This window comes from Cydia splendana, chromosome Z, assembly GCF_910591565.1.
Source record: "Cydia splendana chromosome Z, ilCydSple1.2, whole genome shotgun sequence".
NCBI classification, from domain to species: domain Eukaryota; kingdom Metazoa; phylum Arthropoda; class Insecta; order Lepidoptera; family Tortricidae; genus Cydia; species Cydia splendana.
Genome location: NC_085987.1, coordinates 30,998,667 through 31,021,601, shown reverse-complemented (window position 1 = coordinate 31,021,601; position 22,935 = coordinate 30,998,667). Strand labels below are relative to the sequence as shown.

Sequence of the window (22,935 nt, the reverse complement as noted above, 5' to 3'; positions counted from 1 at the left end):
AAAGTAGTCGCATAATGCTCCAAAAATAAATCTGCAAACTTAAGAATAAGTAAATTTTTTTAATACGATATCGATTATTATTATTTAATTAATACTTGGTATTGCCACCCACGGCCTTCCTTTCACAAACCAAGTGGTTTTTCATAGACCTAATTAATTTTTTAATGTGATGATGAGGAATAGCGTCCCACTCCTCCAGCAACGCTCCCTTCAGCTCCTCAACATTGACCAGGGCAGGATTCCGCTTCCAAACCCTACTTTTTAGGTAGTCCCACACGTGTTCAATGGGGTTAAGGTCCGGGCTCATCGCTGGCCAGTTCATGGTGTCGATGCCCACTTCGAGAAGGTAGGCTGCGGTGGCCCTAGGGGTATGACACGGGACATTATCCTGCAGTAGGATGAACCCCTCATCAAAAATACCGGCATAAGGAACAACATGTTCCTCCAGGATATCAGTGATGTACTTGGCAGCGGTCAATCCACTGTCACGGCCCTCGCCAGGCACGAAAAGCAGCTCTGTCCGCCCCTCGTAGGAAATGCCGCCCCAGAACATTGCGGATCCACCGCCATTGGCGACCCTTTCGGAGAAGTAACATTGAGCGAACTGTTCTTCTGGCCTTCTGTAGACTCTTCCTTTTCGGTCACATCCATTCAAGCACATTCTCAATGCTCAAAAAAAATGTAATGAAAGTCGCATGCGAGTTCGCGCGCCGTCTAAATCAGCCCTTAGGTTCACCTTTTTTAATCATGACAGCGATTTATGCAGTATGACTGTCACATTTTGATGTGCTTGTAGATAGTACAATTTGAGTACATTTGTTTTGTATTCATTTGACATTAAATTAACCATAAATATAGTGTGGTCGTGCCAGGCAGTATCTACCCAGCACGACCACGACCTGTATGTCGCTATGCCAAAACCGTGCGAGTACATTTTTTAAAAACATAAGTACGTAAAAGTACATTTCTTTTCATGAATATGTACCGCAAAAGAAATAATAAAATCATCCGTGGACGTGCTGTATAGTACCACACCAGTTACGTCTAAAAATATCGATAGGGACATAGTGCCAAAAATAATAAAATTAATAAAATATGTATGTACCTACCCGACCTTATTGTAGTGTTGGTAGGAATTCGAGTCTTTTGAGCAGTGTTGTGAATAACGCTTATTTTTAGGCTTAAAGACTCTAGCCCTCAAGACTCGTAAGTCTTGAAGACTCGACTATAATTGAGAATTGTATTTATTTATTTTACGCGTATGGATGTAAGAAATCGTATTTGCCGCCTTTGAGGCGTTAAGCCTCGAGAGCCTTAGGGTTCGAGTATTTAAGCCTCGAAATGAGTGTTATTCACAACACTACTTATGAGTCTAAATTTAAAGAACTCTACTCGTTTTTACGAGACTCGGCGCTTAAAAAACTACAGTCTTAAGTCCCGAGTCGAAACCTTTATTCTTTTTTAAACGCAACTCAATGGACTCCGTCAACATGCATTTCGCAATTATTAAAAAAAAAATTGCGAGTTCTCTGAAAAGGACTCAATTAAGTCTCTACAAAAGACTAAGTTGAAAAGAAGTCGAGTTACGGCTTGATTAAAAGAATCTGAAAAACTGAGCCGCTACCTTATTGTCTATATTTTAACCCTTTTCCAGGCCGCACTATAAGTAATGTAGAAGATTTACCCAAAGAATCGAAATATATCCCAATTAGTTCAGTTTTGGTGATTCATTTGACGATAAGTCACATTTTGCGAAAGTCACATTTAATTTGAACCTTAATCGAAACTCTGAGGTTGAGATTCTATACTTGGTCAAGCAGATCTTGTCAGTAGAAAAAGGCGGCAAATTTGAAAAATGTAGGCGCGAAGGGATATCGTCCCATAGAAAATTTGAATTTCGGGTTTTTTCTACTGACAAGATTTGCTTGACCGTCTATATTAACACATATTATGTGCTCGATAAATCGTACTATGCCTGGAAAAGTGTTAAAATATTTCGTTAAAATTCTGGAGGTCCACCCACTATCCTGACGCTCACCCCAAATACACTCGCGTGCAATAGTATTGCATCACTGCATTTTTTCGTCCGCATCCAATATATTTGTAAACTGGTTAATTTCACTAAATTATTTTAATGTAATCATGTTCCTTGAAGTATTAGCTTTACGAAAAGTAAAAAAACATGGAAATCGACAGAGTATTTTTCAAATTATCGGCATTTTCCCGATTTGTGAGCGGTTTCACGTTATCACGCGCACGAGTTACGCTACCCTTGACCCCTGTAAAACGGTGGGCAGAGAGGGGTTGTTATCAGTTACTTATCAGAAGTCGATCGTTACATATCTCCGCGTATTTTCCCGTGAAAAACACCTGGAAAAATGGAAACCACTGAAGCTGAAGTCCGCCAAATCGTCCAGCCCCTGCAAGCGGGGCGTAGCCAACGTTCAGTAGCTGCCGAGCAGAATTTAAGGCGCGGTGTGTAGCAGTGGCGGCGACTCCATACAACCCGATTCCCACCGGCTTGCCTAACATTTCTTGCTACATATACCAAACTTATTATCCATAACGAAAACACTACGTAGTACTTGGTAGTACTACAGCTTTGTAATAGATTTTTCAACCAATCATAGCGGGCGCGCGAAGTGTAGCTTCTCGAGTCTAAACTTCACTATTCATTGATGAGCCACCACCACAGATACGAAAATTCACGCACACACGCATAAACTCCGCTATTCGAGTCCGCGTATAATAGCTCAAAAATAACTCGGTCCTGCGTCGAGTTATTTATTTGAATAAAAACCTTAAATGTAAGGTAATAAGGTTTATATTGGAGTGTGTACTGTGTAGTGTTTCCACAATTTTTTCTTGCCTCATTTGAAATAAAAACCTTAATTCAAGTCAATAAGGTTTATATTGGAGTGTGTAATTTTCCACAATTTTGTGGAAATTGCTTCTTTTGAAAATATAAACCATAATTCAAGGCAATAAGGTTAAAATTGGAGTGTGTAATGTTTTCCACAATTCTTTAATGTTGCCATATAAAATATTAATTGAATGTTAATGTGGAAAATGTTATCGTATTTCGCTGCTATTAATATCATATTTTGTGGAAACCTTGAAAATACAGATAACTTTTATTACTGAGCCCAAGAATCTTATGTAGTTTCAAATTGAGTTATTTATTAACGGAGGTTTCTTCAAATAAAGTCCTGTTTCTAGATCTAGCTTTTTTAATTCGTGGATGAAAAAGAATATCATGGCAACATTCATACGCCATTCCCGGTGTTTTACAAACATTTGTTATTGGAAAATTATATGTGATTTAGTTACTTTTGTGCATAAATTGATATTAAAACTTACTTAACCAGTGAAATTTAGTTTTGCTAGTATTTTGTGTGTAAGTAAGTGTTGTGTATTGTTCGCAGTGCAGGTGTCAGGTCAGTTCGTGTTTTTTAAGAATAGGTATTTATACGTAGCCCATTTTGATTGTTGTGTTGTAAATTGTTTGCTAAATGAGTCAACACGTTTACCACGCTATCTTTTGAGATTAATTAGTGATGACAAGTACGACAAAGGTTATATTATATACTCAGCTAGGGACTACACTAACTGCAACGGTTCGCGTCCAAGGTCACAGCTAGCGCAGAAGAAGTACCTAATGTTAGGTTAGGTAGGTAGGTGTTTTTTTTTTACTACGGGTTACCTAGCAAAAATTCTCACGCGCCGCTACTCTGTGTAGTAAAATGCGCTTTTTTGTCACCATATTTACAGACTTTTACAAGGATTTCATGCATTATTTTCTAGTATGTATAACTTCAGTCCTTGAACTACGTTATTGCTTGTCAGAAACACGACGGCTCATAATTTTCTCGATAGAATCTTAAGTTGAAAACATGCCTAACACTGTCTTTATTTCCTTATGTTAGAAGTACTACGACGAAAATGTATACGAAACTTACTTCAGTCGATAGCTTTTAAGTAAATCTTCATTATTGCTTGTCCTTTTATCGAAACGTTAATGTTTTCATTCATCATTTGATGAATTCAACATTTTGCCTACTAAATTACACCCTACGCGGCAATACCTTGCGCCCATTCCTCACGCCAGTACGCCCGTGACCACTGTCGGCGTCGGACCTATGCTAGTTTAGCGGACGTTTCATAAAATGGGTAATCACAGTATAAATATGCAAATATGTTATACACACAATGTTTTTCAACATGTTTACGAAGAAAAGCAAAATAATTCTTAAATACGGTGACATTTCAGACATTCGTCCGTCATATTGTCATTTTATAACAAGTTGGGCAGCAAAGGCACACACCCATCTAACCAATCCGGAATTCAGTCACGATTGATAAATTGTGTAAACATATTTTAAAAGGCTATAAAATTAATCAAATTGAATAATTTTTAAACATAGATATACAGGATTCAAATATTTTAGACTGGTCATATTTTTCATAATATCGATTTCGACTGGCAAATCGTATTACTTTTTGGCAACCGGGTTTTTTAACCTAATTAGACCCCGCTGAATCCGAATTTGCTGGTTGCTTGATCGAATTCTTGACCGGAAGTGAGATATTTGATATTAAAGGACCCTTTTTGCAGTTTTTCGTAAATAACTCTTAAACGGTGGCGCGTAGCAAAACATATTCTATTACATAAGTAATCTGCATAAAATTGCCTACAAGAAAGATTCAGTACATTTTTTTGCTAGGATCAATATTCAAAGAGATATTAACGCGGGAAATTCAATTATAATCACTTCTAAGGTCCCTTTTTTTAGTTTTTCGTAAATAACTCGTAAACGGTGGCCAATATCAAAAAATGTTGTAAAACGTTAATAATCTACACAAAATTTTGTACAAAAAAGATTCAGTACACTTTTCGCAGGGATCAATATTTAAAAAGATAATAAAGAAGGAAATTTAATTATAATAAATTCTAAGGTTCCTTGTTTGTATTTTTTCGTTAATAATTTGAAAAGTATGACTCATTGCAAAAAAAATCTTATACATAAATAACAACTTACCCGCTGCTTTGTCTTTTTAGGGTTCCGTACCCAAAGGGTAAAACGGGACCCTATTACTAAGACTTCGCTGTCCGTCCGTCCGTCCGTCCGTCCGTCCGTCCGTCCGTCTGTCACCAGGCTGTATCTCACGAACCGTGATAGCTAGACAGTTGAAATTTTCACAGATGATGTATTTCTGTTGCCGCTATAACAACAAATACTAAAAACAGAATAAAATAAAGATTTAAGTGGGGCTCCCATACAGCAAACGTGATTTTTGACCAAAGTTAAGCAACGTTGGGCGTGGTCAGTACTTGGATGGGTGACCGTTTTCTTTTTGCATTTTTTTCCGTTTTTTTTTGCATTATGGTACGGAACCCTTCGTGTGCGGGTTCGACTCGCACTTGCCCGGTTTTTTTTAAATATTGATCCTAGCGAAAAGTGTCCTACATGTTTCTTGTAGGAAATTTTATGTTTATTATTTATGTATAAGATTTTTTTTGCTATGAGTCATACTTTTCAAATTATTAACGAAAAAATAAAAACAAGGAACCTTAGAAATTAATATAATTAACTTTCTCTCTTTATTATCTTTTTAAATATTGATCCCTGCTAAAAGTGTACTGAATCTTTTTTGTACAAAATTTTGTGTAGATTATTAACGTTTAACAATTTTTTTTTTATATTGGCCACCATTTACGAGTTATTTACGAAAATCTAAAAAAAGGGACCTTCACCCCCCCTCCCTCCTACACCCTCAGCACACTCGCTAAGCTCGAGGACATTAAGTATGGTTATCTGGACACCACAAGGTATAACTGTGCCAATTTTCAAATTATACGAATTATTTCCGCAGATTTTTTTTATTTTCTTGATCTATTAACTAACTCGAATGTCGAAGTAGAAGTGTTTTTTGTCATTACAATCTTTAAATGCTTGACTTTTACTCGTCAATTCAAAATTAGAAAAATAGTAAGTATTACAGTTAGAGTTATAAATTGTTATAATTCTTTCTTGTGAAGACAGCTAATTTTATGTACTTATTGGAGCTATGCATAACTCAATAGTCCCACAAATTATCTTAGCTTTGCTAGTATTTTTCCTTATTTTCACTACCTACTTGCCCGAAATTGACTGCTAGAGTTAGACCAAGTCTGCAACGATTTTGATAGCATAGGCAGTGCAAGTGTTATTCATAATTTCATAGAAGATTGACGTTTAAAATAACACTTGCACTGCGTGTGCAATCAAAATCGTTGCAGATTTTTCTTGGTCTAACTCTATTACATTTTTAATGTCTATTAGTAAGTACTATTTTTGTCTCATAATAATTTGGTATCATTTGATTAGATTCTCAGTTTGTCGTGGTATACACTTATATTGTATATAATTAATAATTATTTACACTCACCGTCTTACCTACCATTTTTAATTTCATTAAGTAGTCATCAAAATTCGAATTTGCTAATAAATCTTATTCAATATTAATTGCCGGAAAAAATCCCGGAACTGACAATTCAGAATACCGATGTCGTCAGAATAAGGACGTAGACGTGCTGCGCGGGAATGGTGCGGTGCGCCGCGCGGGGCGCCCGCCTGCCCGTTCTACCACGCGTCTGCTTCACCCCCTTGAAAACGTAAAACTCGAGTATAAGAGCGCCTTAAGCCAATCTGCAATTTGTAGAGTTTACCAGAGGTTCCAGGAGACTCGATCCTTTACTTCAAGACCAAGAAGCGGCCGCAGAAAGTCTACATCAGAGAGGGACGACCGCTTCTTTGTCACAACATCTCTCCGAGATCGACACCAGACAAGCATTGCCATCCAGCAGTGAGGTACGAGGAGTGGCTGCCAGTGAGTGGACAATAAGTAGAAGACTTAAGAAATCGAACCTGATACCCAGGAGGCCCGCAGCGGGGCCCAGATTGCTGGCGCGACACCGTACAGCCTAAAGAGAGTTTGCTGAAAATCACAAGGACTGGACCATTGAGCAATGAACCCCAGTTCTCTTCTTGAAAGAGTGCAGAATGTGCTTGAATGGATGTGACCGAAAAGGAAGAGTCTACAGAAGGCCAGAAGAACAGTTCGCTCAATGTTACTTCTCCGAAAGGGTCGCCAATGGCGGTGGATCCGCAATGTTCTGGGGCGGCATTTCCTACGAGGGGCGGACAGAGCTGGTTTTCGTGCCTGGCGAGGGCCGTGACAGTGGATTGACCGCTGCCAAGTACATCACTGATATCCTGGAGGAACATGTTGTTCCTTATGCCGGTATTTTTGATGAGGAGGATGAGGATTATGCTTTTTTTTTGACATTTAGATTTTATTCTAGAAATTCTAGACTAGTATTTTTTTATACAATCTTTTTAATGTTTGACGATCCTTTTGTGAAATTTTTAGTGTTAAATTTGATATGTACACTCGGGTGCAAAGAAATCGGACCACCCCAGCATTTTCAACATTTTTTCAATTTGTGTAAAAACTGTAACCTCGATCATGATAATTTAAATACCACGTGGTAGATAATTTTCTGCCCTATCAAATGACATCAATATTCAGGGGTGGGGATGGATATTGTGCAAAATATGGGCCTGGAAATCACCCCCCTCCAACTGCCTCATTAGCGCATGCACTAATTGACCACTTATCATTAGGTATAAAAACAGTCATTATCATTGTTTATGCATCATTCGTGATTGGTACGTCTTCCTGAACACTACTCTCATCGCCTGAACCTGGAAAAACTGGAGAAAAATGGATACTACCTCGACTGAAGCCGGCCAAGCAGTTGCCCTATTGCAGGGAGGGCTTAGTCAACGTGCAGTGGCTCGACAACTCAACCTATCGAAGTCATCGGTTCAACGTGTCTTCCAGAGATTCCGCGTAGATCAGACGTTATCCAGAAGACCCGGAACTGGCAGAACTCGCATCACTTCTGAGAGAGATGACCGTTTCATCGTTCTTACCTCGCTACGAAATCGTCGACTGAATGCCGTTCAGCTTCAGCAGAAGCTCCTAGAGACCAGGAATGTGTCTATCAGCCGATGGACAGTTAGAAGACGACTGAAGGAGAAGGAATTGACAGCTCACAGAGCTGCAAATGGCCCAAAACTCACCCCAATACATCGTGGACAACGACGCGTCTTCGCTCGCGAACATGAAGAATGGACCCTTCAGCAATGGAGTTCCGTACTTTTTTCCGACGAGTGCAGGATAACTTTGTCTGGCAATGACGGACGGGTACGAGTCTACCGAAGACCTGGGGAGCGGTTCTCTCAATGCTGCATCGAGGAACGTGTTGCTTATGGTGGGGGGTCAATCATGGTCTGGGCTGGTATTTCTTTGGAAGCGAAGACGGACATTGTGTTCATCATAGGGCCAGGTACCAGACCGAATTCAGGCGGTTTGACTGCACGTCGGTACGTGGAGGAAATCCTGGCTGATCATGTGGTCCCATTTGCGGGTTATATCGGCGATGAGTTCATCCTCATGCAAGATAACGCTCGGCCGCATACAGCCCGGATCACTAAGGAGTACTTGGAGGAGGTCGGCATCAGAGTCATGGAGTGGCCAGCCCGCAGTCCTGACCTAAACCCGATCGAGCACATTTGGGACGAGCTGAAAAGAAGAATCCGGGCCAGAAATCCCGCCCCTGAATCCTTACTGGAGCTAAAGACTGCGATCGAAGAAGAATGGGCGGGCATCCCTCAAGACACTGTAAAAAAATTCATAAGATCAATGAAAAACCGAATGACTGCATGTCGTAGGGCTAGAGGAAGCAATATACGGTATTAAAATGCTGAAAATTGTTTTAATTTTTACTTGATATCTTTAGAATCGCAGTTTTCCCATTATGCATAAGTTTCACTCCAGTATGCATTTTTAGGGTGACAAAGTTCTTAGCCCTGAAAGCCTGAAAATATTGGAAGTAAACCTGTGAAAAGCACATCAATTTATAGAGGAAAAGCCAACCTTTCATTAGGTATATAATATGTCACAGTAGCACATACAGTTTTTACAGAAATTGAAAAAATGATAAAAATGCTGGGGTGGTCCGATTTCTTTGCACCCGAGTGTATAATAATCCAATTTTATTATGGAATAATATTAACATCAATAAATTGCTCTGATAATTAGATTAAGATTAATTACGATTCATAAGAGCTTGTTGCTAGGCCTACATGAATAAAGTAAATTTTGTTTGTTTGTTTGTTTGAGGGGTTCATCCTACTGCAGGATAATGTCCCGTGTCATACCCCTAGGGCCACCGCAGCCTACCTTCTCGAAGTGGGCATCGACACCATGAACTGGCCAGCGATGAGCCCGGACCTTAACCCCATTGAACACGTGTGGGACTACCTAAAAAGTAGGGTTTGGAAGCGGAATCCTGCCCTGGTCAATGTTGAGGAGCTGAAGGGAGCGTTGCTGGAGGAGTGGGACGCTATTCCTCATCATCACATTAAAAAATTAATTAGGTCTTGGAAAAACCACTTGGTTTGTGAAAGGAAGGCCGTGGGTGGCAATACCAAGTATTAATTAAATAATAATAATCGATATCGTATTAAAAAAATTACTTATTCTTAAGTTTGCAGATTTATTTTTGGAGCATTATGCGACTACTTTCAGTTTTCAGATTTTTTGTAGTCTTCAGATTCGAAATTTCATTGAATTTGCCATTTTTCTAATGCGTTACATTATAAGCTTTCAGTTGATACCAAAATTTTCAGAATCGGGTATAGAATTACAAAGATATTGGGTGCAGACGGAAAAATGCAGAGTGATGCAATACTTTTGCACGCGAGTGTACATATTTTTATTATTATTAGTAGTAGACTTACAAATCTTACATTGGATTAAAAATCCAGTCACCCAGTTGGCTGGCTTGGGAATCAGCCGGAGCCGGATGCAGTCAACCTGGACGGATATGTTATACGATCCGAACTGTGCATACGAGAACCCACGTTATGAGTAAGTAAAGTGAAAGGTATTGCAATCTATTTTAACAGAGTTTAATAGACGCAAATTACGTATTACTTTTCCTTACGACTAAAATATTAAGTGTAAGTAAGTTAATAGATAACCCCATTGCCAAAAATCGTGCTAACTACGAGTATTGTAGAGTTGTTAGTTAGCTATGCCTAAGTATGCCATTTTTCGGCCGTACCTACTTAAAAGTTTTGTGTATATTATTATCATTCCTTGCTAGTCTATCTGTTTGTGTGTTTGTATGTTCGCGATAAACTACTGAACGGATTTTCATTCGGTTTTCACCTAGGTATCAGTAGAGTGATTCTTGAGGAAGGTTTAGGTGTATAATTTTTCTAACCCGTGCGAAGCCGGGGCGGGTCGCTAGTTAATTATAAAACAAAGTCCCCCGCCGCGACTGTCTGTATGTTCGCGGTAAACTCAAAAACTACTGAAAGAATTATCATGCGGTTTCACCTATCAATAGAGTGATTCTACAGGAAGGTTTAGGTGTATAATTTGTGAACCCGTGCGAAGCCGGGGCGGGTCGCTAGTTAATTATAAAACAAAGTCCCCCATCGCGTCTGTCTGTATGTTCGCGGTAAACTCAAAAACTACTGAAAGGATTTTCATGCGGTTTCATCCTCTCAATAGAGTGATTCTTGAGGAAGGTTAAGGTGTATAATTTGTTAACCCGTGCGCAGCCGGGGCGGGTCCCTAGTATATAATGATACCCAGTACCTAGGAATATATTTTGGTATTGGGGTTTGTGGTATTTATTGTTGTTGTCGTGGGTCGAGCAGAGGGCGACCGGCGCCAGCAGCGGGCGCCTGCCGCGCGCGTCCGCGTGCTCTCGCCGTCGCCGTGCGCGATATTGATCGCGGCCCGACCGCCGGTGGCGCCGCGGCGCGGCCGCCGTCCGCGTCTTCGCCTGATGCGCCAGCTGTCAAAGCGCGTGACGTAACGAGTAGGGCTGCGCGCACACGGCAGCCGCCAGCCGTCCGCTTCGTACGTTCGTGCGCATCGCTCCCGTTCGCTCCGCGCGCCTTGATGCACTCGCCGCCTTCCTACTGCTGCCCCGCGAGAGTGCATACGTTTACCATTCGCGCAGCAGGTGAGGTTGGGGCCGACGAGGCCCCGGCCGCTCGGAGTACGCTCGACGTGGTATTGATCGCATTCCGTCCCGTTGGACTATCCAATGTTTATAAACAGCCGGCCGCATCCATTCGCTCCTTGTTTTCGGTACGATTGTCTGACAGCGAGTGATCCGGACTGCCGGTCCAGAATGCGTTAAGGTTGCAACTCCAAACAACCGCCTGCGAAGTTAAGTCACGTATGTATGCTCTTTACCTATCTAGGTATTTCCTATCTATTTATGTCTATTTTTCACGAACGAAAGTAACGAAACATCATGACGACATGCGGACATGGTAGTTATACCTACTTACATACCTTACCTATCTTTAGCTACATTAGACGCAAAAAAACAGAATCCAAGCAATGATGGAGGTAAGAAAGGTGGGCTTATTGAAAGTGTAATTGATTCATCGGTGTTGTTTGGTGTGAGAGTGAGCCGACGCAGGGCGCAGCGCCGCGGCGCGCAGGTGAATCGCTGGTGCATTTTGCAACGGAAATGCAGCCTTCTGTCTGCTTCTCTGCCTAGATACGAAATCGACCAATTCTCTGAACATCACATATCTGTACAACAGGCGTCGCGTCACGGACAAACTAATTGGTACGTAATAAAATAACAAATACAAAACTAGAATTTTAACTACGCAACAAATCGTCATCAATTAATATTCAAATCATCATCATAATCAAACCATTTTGTAGGTAGGTATGAAAATCGAACAACAACAAAAATCATCAAGTGCGTATCGGTGTGGAACTCCGAGGGTAGGTACAACTATTTTGTGTGGGGTGTTTGGGTAAAGTTGACTTGATACCTACCAAAAACGTATCGTTAAATGGGGACGATAAGGGATATTTAACATTAGACAAGGGAAATATAAATTACATATATGAATGCGGCTAGCGGCGTTGTTTACAAACAATCTCTATTACGTCTTAAATCTTAAACTAGGATGCGCTAGGTTACCGCGAAAACCGAAAAAAGCAAGAACTATAAAGAGGCAGATAACGAAATTTAGATTTTCTTGTTTTCGCGGTAGGCCCTCACTTATAATAGGGTCGTTCTTTCAAGACACATAGCTACACAAGTTCATAATCGTAGTGAAAATTTAAAAATGCTGTCTAATGTGGACGGTTTGTGTTCAGGATATTAACTCGTGCATTTTAATTTTACGTTGGTAGATTCCTATGTACATGTAGGTACTAGCTAGAAGTACTAATAACAAGTATATTATATTATAACTATTATAAGACAAAAACAGGCCAATTAATCAGAATCACTACGAAAACACAGCAACAATTTCTTTAAACTGACTGGTAACGAATTTAGGTATGAAAAAACTAAAGGTCACGACACGTGCGGCCATGGCGATTTTCGAAGCGATAAATTAACACGAGATTGAATCGCGAGATCGATGACATTACGAAATTACGTGAACCATTTCTATTGGAAACTTACGGCATGCCGGGCGTTAATATTTCCTTGAACCCGCACATTTACGTGGTGTGATCTATTTTTAGCCGTCTCATTAGGTGAGGTCATGTCGTAACGATTTCTAGGTCAGAGTGATGGCAGGATGCGTGAATTTTCTTTAACCGCGGTGTCCAGATCCAGACAGACGGTAAATGAAGGACGTCCTGCGCTACGGGGCCCGGCGTCCGCGGACCGTCCCGTGTCGGTGCAGTGCAGGCATCGCGATAGCGATACCGGAAACTGATCGATGAAAGGAGTTGTGCGAAGGCCATTTATTTTGAGTCACGTGTATTTTTTTGTTACCTATCTAAATATGTCAGCCGCTATTCATATATTGCGCCTTCTGATAAAACATATTTTATTAGAAGCACGTTTGTGTGCCTGGCAGTTTCTTTTGTTCCCCATATCAATAATTTAATTAAGGAGAGCTCATAACCGCGGATTGCCCATAAAATACAAGTGTGATCTGATGAACTTCGACTGTGCACTGTAAGATAGGTAAGAGGGTAGGTACTCATAATAGGTAGTACCGTTACGATACAAGTGCAAAAAGTAGGAGATTACCTATTCGCACGTGTACACAGTCTGTGCGGAAAGAAAACAGTCGTGGAATACCTATATGGGAACAACCAATATATTAATAGTTCCCATATAGGTAAAATGTATACATTTTACGGCTCTTCTCTTTTCGCACAAACTCTATCGTACAATATTTTACAGTACATATCGCACTAGTGCGTAAAATAGCACTTTTCGTGCGTATGTCAAAAGTTTAAAGGGCCATATATGTACTGTACAACGTTGTACGATACACGTGCGAATAGGTAATTCGCAACTCGTGTCGATTTAGAACACTCCCTTCGGTCGTGTTTTAATTTATCGCCACTCGTTTCGAATTTCCTCTTTTCCGCACTTGTATCGTAAATAACTATTACTGTACAGTGTGCCCTTTAAATTTTCTACATAGGTATATGCAGGTAAATTGCTAACCGCACTAGTGCGGTAAAGTAGCAACTTTACTGTAAAGTCAGTTATTGGTTCGCTTGAGTTAAATGCGCTTGATCAACCAGACAATTAACAATGGATATAACGGTCCTGTAATCCAATTTCACTCGAGAAAGTGACAGAAGGTGACGGTAACACAATATGGCACTTTTGCGATAATCTGATAATTTGGCGATTTAACGGCTGATACTGTCATAGTTAGAAAGAGGTACTACCTATTTAATTTCTCAATTGGACATGTCGCTTTATGGTCTGCTGTCTTAAAAAACTGACAAGTTGGATCAGTGAAATAGGATAGCGAAGTATTAATCTCTCACATTTTTTCTTAGTCAAATGGGGCCCTATACTTATGGAACCAAAATGTAGTTATTAACTTATTATAATTACTAGACTGATCGATATATACAATTGTAAACCTAGCTGCAAAAGTGTATGGCCACTTTATGAATGGTATTCATTCATAAAGTGGCCATGTACTTTTGTAGCTCATAATTTACTTTTCATTAATTAATTATTACGAATTCATACTCGTAGGTATTTTGGAACTATGCGTTCTGACTTCTGACGCTGTAGAATCTACAGCATCAGAAGTCAGTGTAGAATATGAATAATATGATGCAATCATAATAAAACTGAACTTAGATAAGATAACCTACGTCCATTCAAATGTTATCTTAAATCAGTACCTATAGAGTTAGTGAATAGGGAACTTAAGAGTAGGCAACATTTTTACTAGTCTTCTATTCTGTCCTAAAATATGGAACGCAGTCTGTTTTTTTTTTAAACTAAGTATTAAGTATTTATTGCCCATAGAACGGTATGGAACGCTCATTTGTTTCTTGCTTAAAAAATGTATATGACGTATTTAGTACTTATGTAGTAAATTAAGTAGGTACCGTAACTGCGGGCTACATTAGCCCTAGGGGATAACTTTAGCCCAAACAAAAAAAATGATTCTACTTGCCACCATGTCATAGTCTATCGGTCAATCGTAAGAGTTCTAGCCCAAAATCGTTGATGGCAATGTAAGCTCCCGATTGAGCACTGCTTGGTTGGTCTGGCAATCATGTTCATACCTGTGTCAGTCATACTCGAAGTGTGGACACGTGAGTTTAGGCAAAAATACCCCTGCAAACTTTCTCTTAGAACTTTGTTTCTTGGTAAGTACACTGTATAATATATATTTTTTGAAGTCATTTATGTGTTTAGTAATATAACCATGTTAAGATCACAAAGATTTATTAACTTTGAGTAGTGATATTTGTCAAAATTAAAAGAAGGTATACTTTATCCCGCTTTACGGGTAACATTGACCCTGGGCCAATACTGCAATATATCCTCCACACAAACAAGAACCGCTAGATAGATTGCCAAACCAGGACCGAGTCATCAACAATGATCTTATATCTGAGGTTTTTATTAAAAAAAACTGCACCATTCTCGATTTGACACAAGCGTAGAAACGAGAATAAACGTTAAGAAGAAAAAACTGAATGTGCCTGCCGGGGTCTCCATTAGTGCTTCATCACTGACAGACGCAGCACCATCAGGTTTGCAGAAAAAAGCCATAAAAGCAAAAGCAGTCTCAAAAAGTTGAAATAAAGGCTATATTTTAATGAGACTGAATTACGAATAAGCGAAATTTATATGATTACGTTGATCTCCTACCAAGGCTGACAGAAAAAAAACCTATACCATCTAAGTAATAAATGTTACTTAGAAGTAGCTTGATTATTTCGATGCATATTTTCATTGTGTTACTTTAAAAAAGGTGTTTATCACAATGTTAAAAAAAAACAACGGGTTGCACTCCGGGAGTACCGACAGAAGTGAAAACTCAATGACTAGTCCAAAATGTCTGCAGCACTATGTATAATTGAGCCATCCTCATTTCTATTAAAAAACTTTAGTTCCGAAATTGCTGGTCAGTGAGCTTGTTTAAAATTCGAAATTCAAATTTGTAGCGTTAATTGTTTAAAATTCGAATAGAAATTGTAAAGTTACCTTGCAGACCTCGCATCTAAATATATTTGGTCATGATATTTTGAGTTTTATTCACCAGTACTAGAGTTCACTTTTATTAGCGATTTCATCAAGATGTAGCTTTATTGAATTATATTGGAGTGATATAAAGTTAGAATGTAACTGTGAGATCCTCGTATTTCAGCCCGTACAAGATTAGAACATTGTCAACATTGAGCTTTATTGCTTAATATAAAAGTCCAGTTTTAAATAATTGACCTGATTATGATACGTTTATGACTAAAGTTCTTTGGTGAATAACATTGTCCGTGACACATGACCTCAGCGTTACGTTACGCGTTACGCGTTACGCTGAATCGAGTTTATCATTTTTTCCCCACCTCAAAAAGTGCTCAGCGCCGCTAAAGAAGTTTTCACTTCAAAAATTTGTTGATATATTTGTCTAAAATTAGAAGTCAAAACTTTGTTGATTTTTTCAATAAAAATACTCTCGATTAGTACCACAAAATTCTTATTATGTTTTTAATACCCCTACGTTGTACTTTCATTGGCCCAAATATACACACAATATGCTATTTCTACGACCATATCATTTTGGACCATAGCAGCCCTCCCTTATTAACAACATTGGCCCAAAATAAAAAATAAAAATTATACGTGTGTATTTTTATTTTGATATGGGTAAACTTATTGAATATATCCTTAAGTTACTATTAAACTTGATCTCGTTCTAATATATCAATAACCTTAGAAATGACAGACGCGTTTGCAAAAAGTCTGATTATTTTTGGTCCAAGTATAGGTAACCCGCGATTACGGTACTTAAAAAATAGACTATAAATAGTCTAGCAGCTAGCTAGGTAATAAAATACTCTCATTGAATAACTATCTAAGTTAGTCCAAGTTTCTCAACAGGTTCTTAACTGTATTTAGTTTGTAGATTATCATGTAGAATTAGAATTGGGCGCAGGTAAAAGGCCGATTTCGATTCAGGACAAGAGTTATTCGAAATACTTACCTAGAAAGGAATGACACGATTCGAGTAGTCGATTCAAAATCAAACTTACCTGCGTACTTCGCTATAGTTACCCAAATCGCATAGCATTGTATTGTGCATAATAGAATGGGTTTGCGGCTCTATGACATTTAACTGTACCCAGAGCGACCCAGCAACGAACTCGAACGGTCGAACAGTGTTGCCATATATGAAACAAAAATATCTGGAGCGTTCTGTTTAAAGCCTGTATCAATTACATGTAGGTACACTAGTGGCGGACTCGACAGAATGATAGAGATGTGACGTGGCACTTGAAACCCACTGTATATAATATTGCACATGCTTATACCTACAGGTCAATAAAAAGTAAGCAAGAAAAATACCTAGGTCAGAATGATCTGAATTAGGTATATGTCCGACACTTTATGACCCAGGGCCCAGGTAGTATCGTCCTAACTGGATGAAATGTATATATTTTAAGTAAGTATGGCTTAGGCCTTTTAGTCTTGGGGCGAGCTTGGGCGGCCTATAAGTCGTCACGATTGTCAATAGGTACCTAGTATAACACACCATTCAATTGCCAACGCCAAATAAAATGTAAATAAACCTTACCTATATGTAACGTGACTGAAAATCTGTATAGACTCAGAAATCTGTTGGCCATTGATATGGCCACACTGCGCGTAAATAGTTCACTTTCCGATTCATGCACGATCATCGGATATTAATAGTAAGTACGTACGAGGTAGGTACATATATACTGACTAGCTAGTCTAGCTACTGATACAGATGCAGCGATGTGCCCTTGCCGCTGCCGTGTTACGTCATGTGGACAAACAAAATAGACATTAGGTGTCCAACAATTGTGCCCAGCCCACGTCGTGGGCGCGCCGAATCATTTCCACCAGTATCTACCTCATCTGAATGTTAGCTAGCTTGATGACCACTGGGTGAGGCCAACGCGTATTGTCATTCACGCGGTTAAGATTGGGGTCATTCTTCAAAAGGATAAATTTTCTGCATCCAGGGGGAAAAAGTACCCGCGTCATTGCACTAACTAATCGCAATACTTAATTTTTTTTTCATTAATTTATCACATACACTAACTGGGGCACGACTTATTTTTTGTTAATATACCTACTTACCTCATAGCAATTATCAGTTATTAAAAAAATAAAGACTTGATTATTACCTTTTTGCGCCTACATTCCAATTAGCGGATGGTGCTGGGCCTAAAATACGGCGTTGCGCGAACAAGAGATTTCCTGTGGCAGGATTGGTCCTTAGGACCCAAGGATGGATTTAAGAAGTGGAGCCACCGAGATTTTTGATGTAAATTTTTAGGGGGGGGGGGGGGGCTCTCAACTTGATCTTCATAACTATATCATTTAAGCTACTAGGCCAAGTTTGGTATCGTTTTCGTATAAATCGGGGATGCCGAATTCATTTCTGATATCATAATGACACCATTCCGAAGTAAAAACACATAAAATATGAAATAAATACTTTTTTTTTAATTCCTCTTCTCGCTTAAACCGCTAAACCAATTTAGTTAAAATTTGGTACAGAGATAGTTCGAGTTTCAGGGAATAACATAGCATACTTTAAATCTCAAAAATCATCCTTTAAGGGTGTGAAAAGGGAGGTGGAAATTTGTATGGGGATTCAATAACCGCTGAACCGATTTAGATAAAACTTGGTATAGAGATATTTTGAGTCCCGGGGAAGAACATAGGATAGTTTTTAATCAAAAAAAAATCTCTTAAAAGTGCAAAGGAAGGCGTAAGATTGTATGGGGTATCAATAACGGCTGAACCGATTTAGATAAAATCTATGTCTACATCTTTGATTTACTTGAAAATGATACTAAACTTGACATAGAACCTAAACTTAAACAATTATTAACATCAGACGTCGCCGACGCTTAAAACCCCCCCACCCCCCACCTGCATCAAAAATCTGGGTGGCTCCACTTCTTAAATCCATCATTGGGTCCTAAGGACCAATCCTGCCAAAGGAAATCTCTTGTTCATGCAACGCCGTGGTTGACCTTTTTATGTTCTGAGCACACTCAACTAAATACCTACTATAGTAGTATACCCTATAATGGACGTGGAACCGGTAATGGGACAAAAAACCACAAATCCTCTAAAATAAGTATCTAAAAGTAGTTTATAAACACTGGCTATATTTTATCATAAATAACAGCCCTAGAGCTGTTTCAGTTTGAATTTCTATTAAATTCGGTTATTTTTCACTGAAAAAAAAAACCACTAAGAATTCTTAACAACTTCGCTAAAAGAGGTGAGTTAATTTATTAAATTTTAATTAATTGATACTTGATAAAAACTAGAATGTGTTTTGTTAATTGCAATTTACCATGAGATAAGGTATACAACACATGTTGTCAGGGCCGGATTAAGCATGTCGGGGCCCCTAGGCAGTGCAAGGCTCGGGGCCCCCTTACAGTCAATTCTGCATACAGCATGTTCAGTTACAGGGAAAAAAGTTTGCGTTTTTAATTTCAATCTTCAGCCGAGCCGATCCGAGTCTAGTCAGAACGATGTCTTTTTCGCACTTATTGCTTGGACATAAAGCTTTTTTCTAACACCGACCATAAGACAAAACGCCGAGCCACATTATTAGGAACTACATGGTAATAAAGAATTTCCATATGTTAAAATTATTAGAGTTAGACCAAGATAAGTCTGCAACGATTTTGATAGCACACGCAGTGCAAGTGTTATTTTAAACGTCAAACTTCTATGAAATTCATCATCTTCCCCGCGTTATCCCGGCATTTTTGCCACGGCTCATGGGAGCCTTGGGTCCGCTTGGCAACTAATCCCGAGTGCGTAGGCACTAGTTTTTACGAAAGCGATTGCCATCTGACCTTCCAACCGAGAGGGTAAACTAGGCCTTATTGGGATTAGTCCGGTTTCCTCACGATGTTTTCCTTCACCGAAAAGCGACTAGTAAATATCAGATGATATTTCGTACATAAGTTCCGAAAAACTCATTGGTACGAGCCGGGGTTCGAACCCGCAACCTCCGGATTGAAAGTCGCACGCTCTTACCGCTAGGCCACCAGCGCTTCAAACTTCTATGAAATTATAACGTATAAACTTTAACTTAAACTTGCACTGCGTATCTTATCTAAATCATTGCAGACTTTTCTTGGTCTAACTGTATTAATTCACCAGTCAAGCTAACATGTAGATAGAGGGCCAACCAAAAAACTTGTCAAAAACGCGAGCGCAGCGAGCGCAAATTTTTTTAACAATATCGCAAATTGTGAAAGCCTGTTAAAAGGCCAGGCCGGGTACCGATCTTCACCTGGGCCTAAAAGTCCGAAGTGCCCCAGTGAGGCGAGCTTTCATGCGAACTCAAAGCCGTTCAGGCTTCGGGATAAGTAGTTGACCACAGACACGAACCAAATTCCATTGTATTAAAAAGCGAGACCGCTGGCCGAGCTAGCCGCAGCGAGGCCAAAGGCTAAGCTGAAGTAGAGGAGAAGAGAAACATACCAATGGTAAAATGAGGTAAAAAGTGAGGCTGAAGTAAAGGTAGACCTCAGCAATCTCCGCATTGCTCGACAAGCCCGAAGCGTTTTTTAGCGAAGTGAGCTTTCATGTGAGGCAAAAGGCCAAGCTACTGAAATCAATGTTGATATTTCTTAAAAAGCGACGCCGAAGGCCGAGATGTAAGGAAGGAGCGCTCTAACATGAACCAATCGTCGAAATAGGTCACTTTTGTGACGCATTTTTACATACATACATTTTGTATGGACCGTCACTAAACTGACACCCAAAATTCGTATGAAAAACTGGGGACACTTTTTTTCTTTGTTTTAATCAATAGTCCTCGTGATTCTGAATCGAAATAACCCAGAAGTTGTTCGAAAAAAAGTAAATGTTAACATTTTTTCAGAAAACCTTTACAACAGGGCCCCGTTTCTCAAAAGCTTGTAACTTGTAATACAAGCGGATGTCACTTTTTGACAGCTTTTGTTAGAAAGGGACTTCCACTTGTATTACAAGTTACGCTTTTAAGTTAAGCTTTTGAGAAACGGGCCCCAGGTACGCATATATGCCCCGCAAACTGTAACGTATTGCTTCATTTGATTACAGTTTCATTAAATTAAAGAATGGATCGAAAAAAAAAAACAATAACAAAGCATACTCATTATTATTAAAAACAAAAAATTTACGCGTGAATTTTGACCCTATGAAACATATTTTTTTTGGTGATGGTGCGCTCTGAGCCGCCGGGGCCCCCTAGCCGAGGCGGGGCCCCTAGGCAGTTGCCTACTTTGACTTAGGGTTAATCCGGCCCTGCATGTTGTGACTCCACAGATGTAAAAATAATAGTGGTATTTGGACCTATCCCATTATAGGAGCTGTAAAACTGCAAACCTCCTATGATGGGACAATTTACATAATGATGCTTGCCATGCCATAATTTCATGTTTAAACAATACAGAAGTAAAATGTAGTTACGAAATATGTCAACCAGGAGGTATGCTCGGATTTCGGATAAATTAATATCGTTTTTCCAAACTTTTATTTACTTGCCCTGTTAGTTAGTGTGGGTCAAATCTTGGTAGCTGAATTTGAGCCACTTTCCGATTTCCGATTGAGTTGAAATTTTGTATACGTAATTAAGTATGCAAATCGGATGATAATGCAATATTATGATAACATGGACCTGATCTGATGATGGAGACAGGAGGTGGCCATGGGAACTCTGCGATAAACGCTAACTAATTGTGTTTGGGTATATATATTAGAATTATCTCGGTGGGTCTAATACAATAATAATTGGCTGTGGAAAGAAAAATACATTCAGTGATAAAACCTTATACCAAAAATTGATTTTTTTGCCATAACTTATTCCTTATTTCAATATTTTATACTGATAGAGCAATGTCCATTATAGGGGGCCCATTACTGGATCCACGTCCATTACCGGGGTTCCATTACTGGAGCTTCGGTGTCCATGACTGGAGAAAAAAAACATAGTTTTAATTTGTTAAGTATGTGGAAACTCATTGCAGTATCTTAGGCGTGTTGTATCAAAGATACAACACGCCTGAAACATGAAAGACGGATAGGACATTCATCTTTTAACACGCTAAGCGGTAGACCATTTACATGTATCAGAGAAATATCACAAATACTCCAAATTTCCTCTTAAATGTCCCATGACTGGTGCTGTTACCTTAGTACTTACTAGACCTTAAATTAACCGCATTTTGACCTACTCTAAACTAAAACCAAATAGGTATAGGTATATATATATTATAACACTTTACTCAAATGAAACATTATCCGATGCCTCCGAGTCCGAGTAATTGTCTTTTAAGAAAAAAAACTAAGTTGGAAAACCCCCGTTCCTAGATAATTCATTAATTCCTCACACATACCTAATTGTTTTAAAGAAGTTTTATTTATTAACAGAATAAAACATAATATTGACGTATTGTTCAGATCATAGATAGAAGTTAGACCAAAAATGTTTGCAAAGATTTTGTTAGCACACGCTGTGCAAGTGTTATTTTAAACGTCAAACTTCTATGGAATTATGACGTATAAATAACACTTGCACTGCGTATGCTATCAAAATCGTTTCAGACTTTTCTTGGTCTAACTGTACCAATTTAATGGAATGCCCGTACGTCGCGCACACAAACGGCAACCAATACGTTTTCGATATCATGTCGATACCTACGTTGAACGCTGCAGGCAGGGAATAAGGCCGCTATATTTACACGGCGATGTGGAAGCTCTAGCCGGTAGGAAATGAATGTGAACTTGTAATTATTTGTTGCCAATCATGAGCGTGTCCAGAGCACGGCGGCGCGTGAGTTCACTGCGGGCGACTGACCTTTCTTTGCCTCAGGAATGCTATTATATTGTCATTCCCACACAGAGGTTGAGCATAACATTATCAAAAATACATATGATAACGAGTCTTCTTAATTTGTGTCTAGTCTGAAAGACATGCTCATTTTAATTAAGTAAATAAGCAAGGCCAATGTTTCTGTGTGCCTTACGTGTGACTTTAAATTGTCCATATAATGGCAGCGGTTCTCGATGTCGATTTGGCCGGTAGGTAAACGATTTCCGTGTCATGTCAGGAATAAGAAAGGAAAACCGAAATAATTAGTACACTAATATTTCTTTTTCAGATTGTCCAAGAGACAGTAGTCAATAAGCAAGAAATGTTCACGTGGACTGGGTCACGTGGCGGAGATAATAACAATAGGTAAGCAATAAGCAATAACTTCTAAGCACGTTGCTTACGCGTAGCGTAACTATACCGATGCCGGTGTCAGCATATTATGGCTACATTATGTATGTCA

At 39.3% G+C, this 22,935-nt stretch overlaps 1 protein-coding gene across 1 annotated transcript in view; it reads left to right on the top strand.

Annotated features, from left to right (window-relative positions):
- Positions 1–10,945: 10,945 nt before the first annotated feature.
- LOC134804854 (uncharacterized) overlaps positions 10,946–22,935 on the top strand; it is a 43,165-nt gene continuing 31,175 nt past the window's right edge. The window contains exons 1-2 of the mRNA XM_063778138.1: positions 10,946–11,311; positions 22,762–22,838. The gene's annotated coding sequence lies outside the window, so the exon portion shown is untranslated. The remainder of the gene's footprint in view (positions 11,312–22,761; positions 22,839–22,935) is intronic.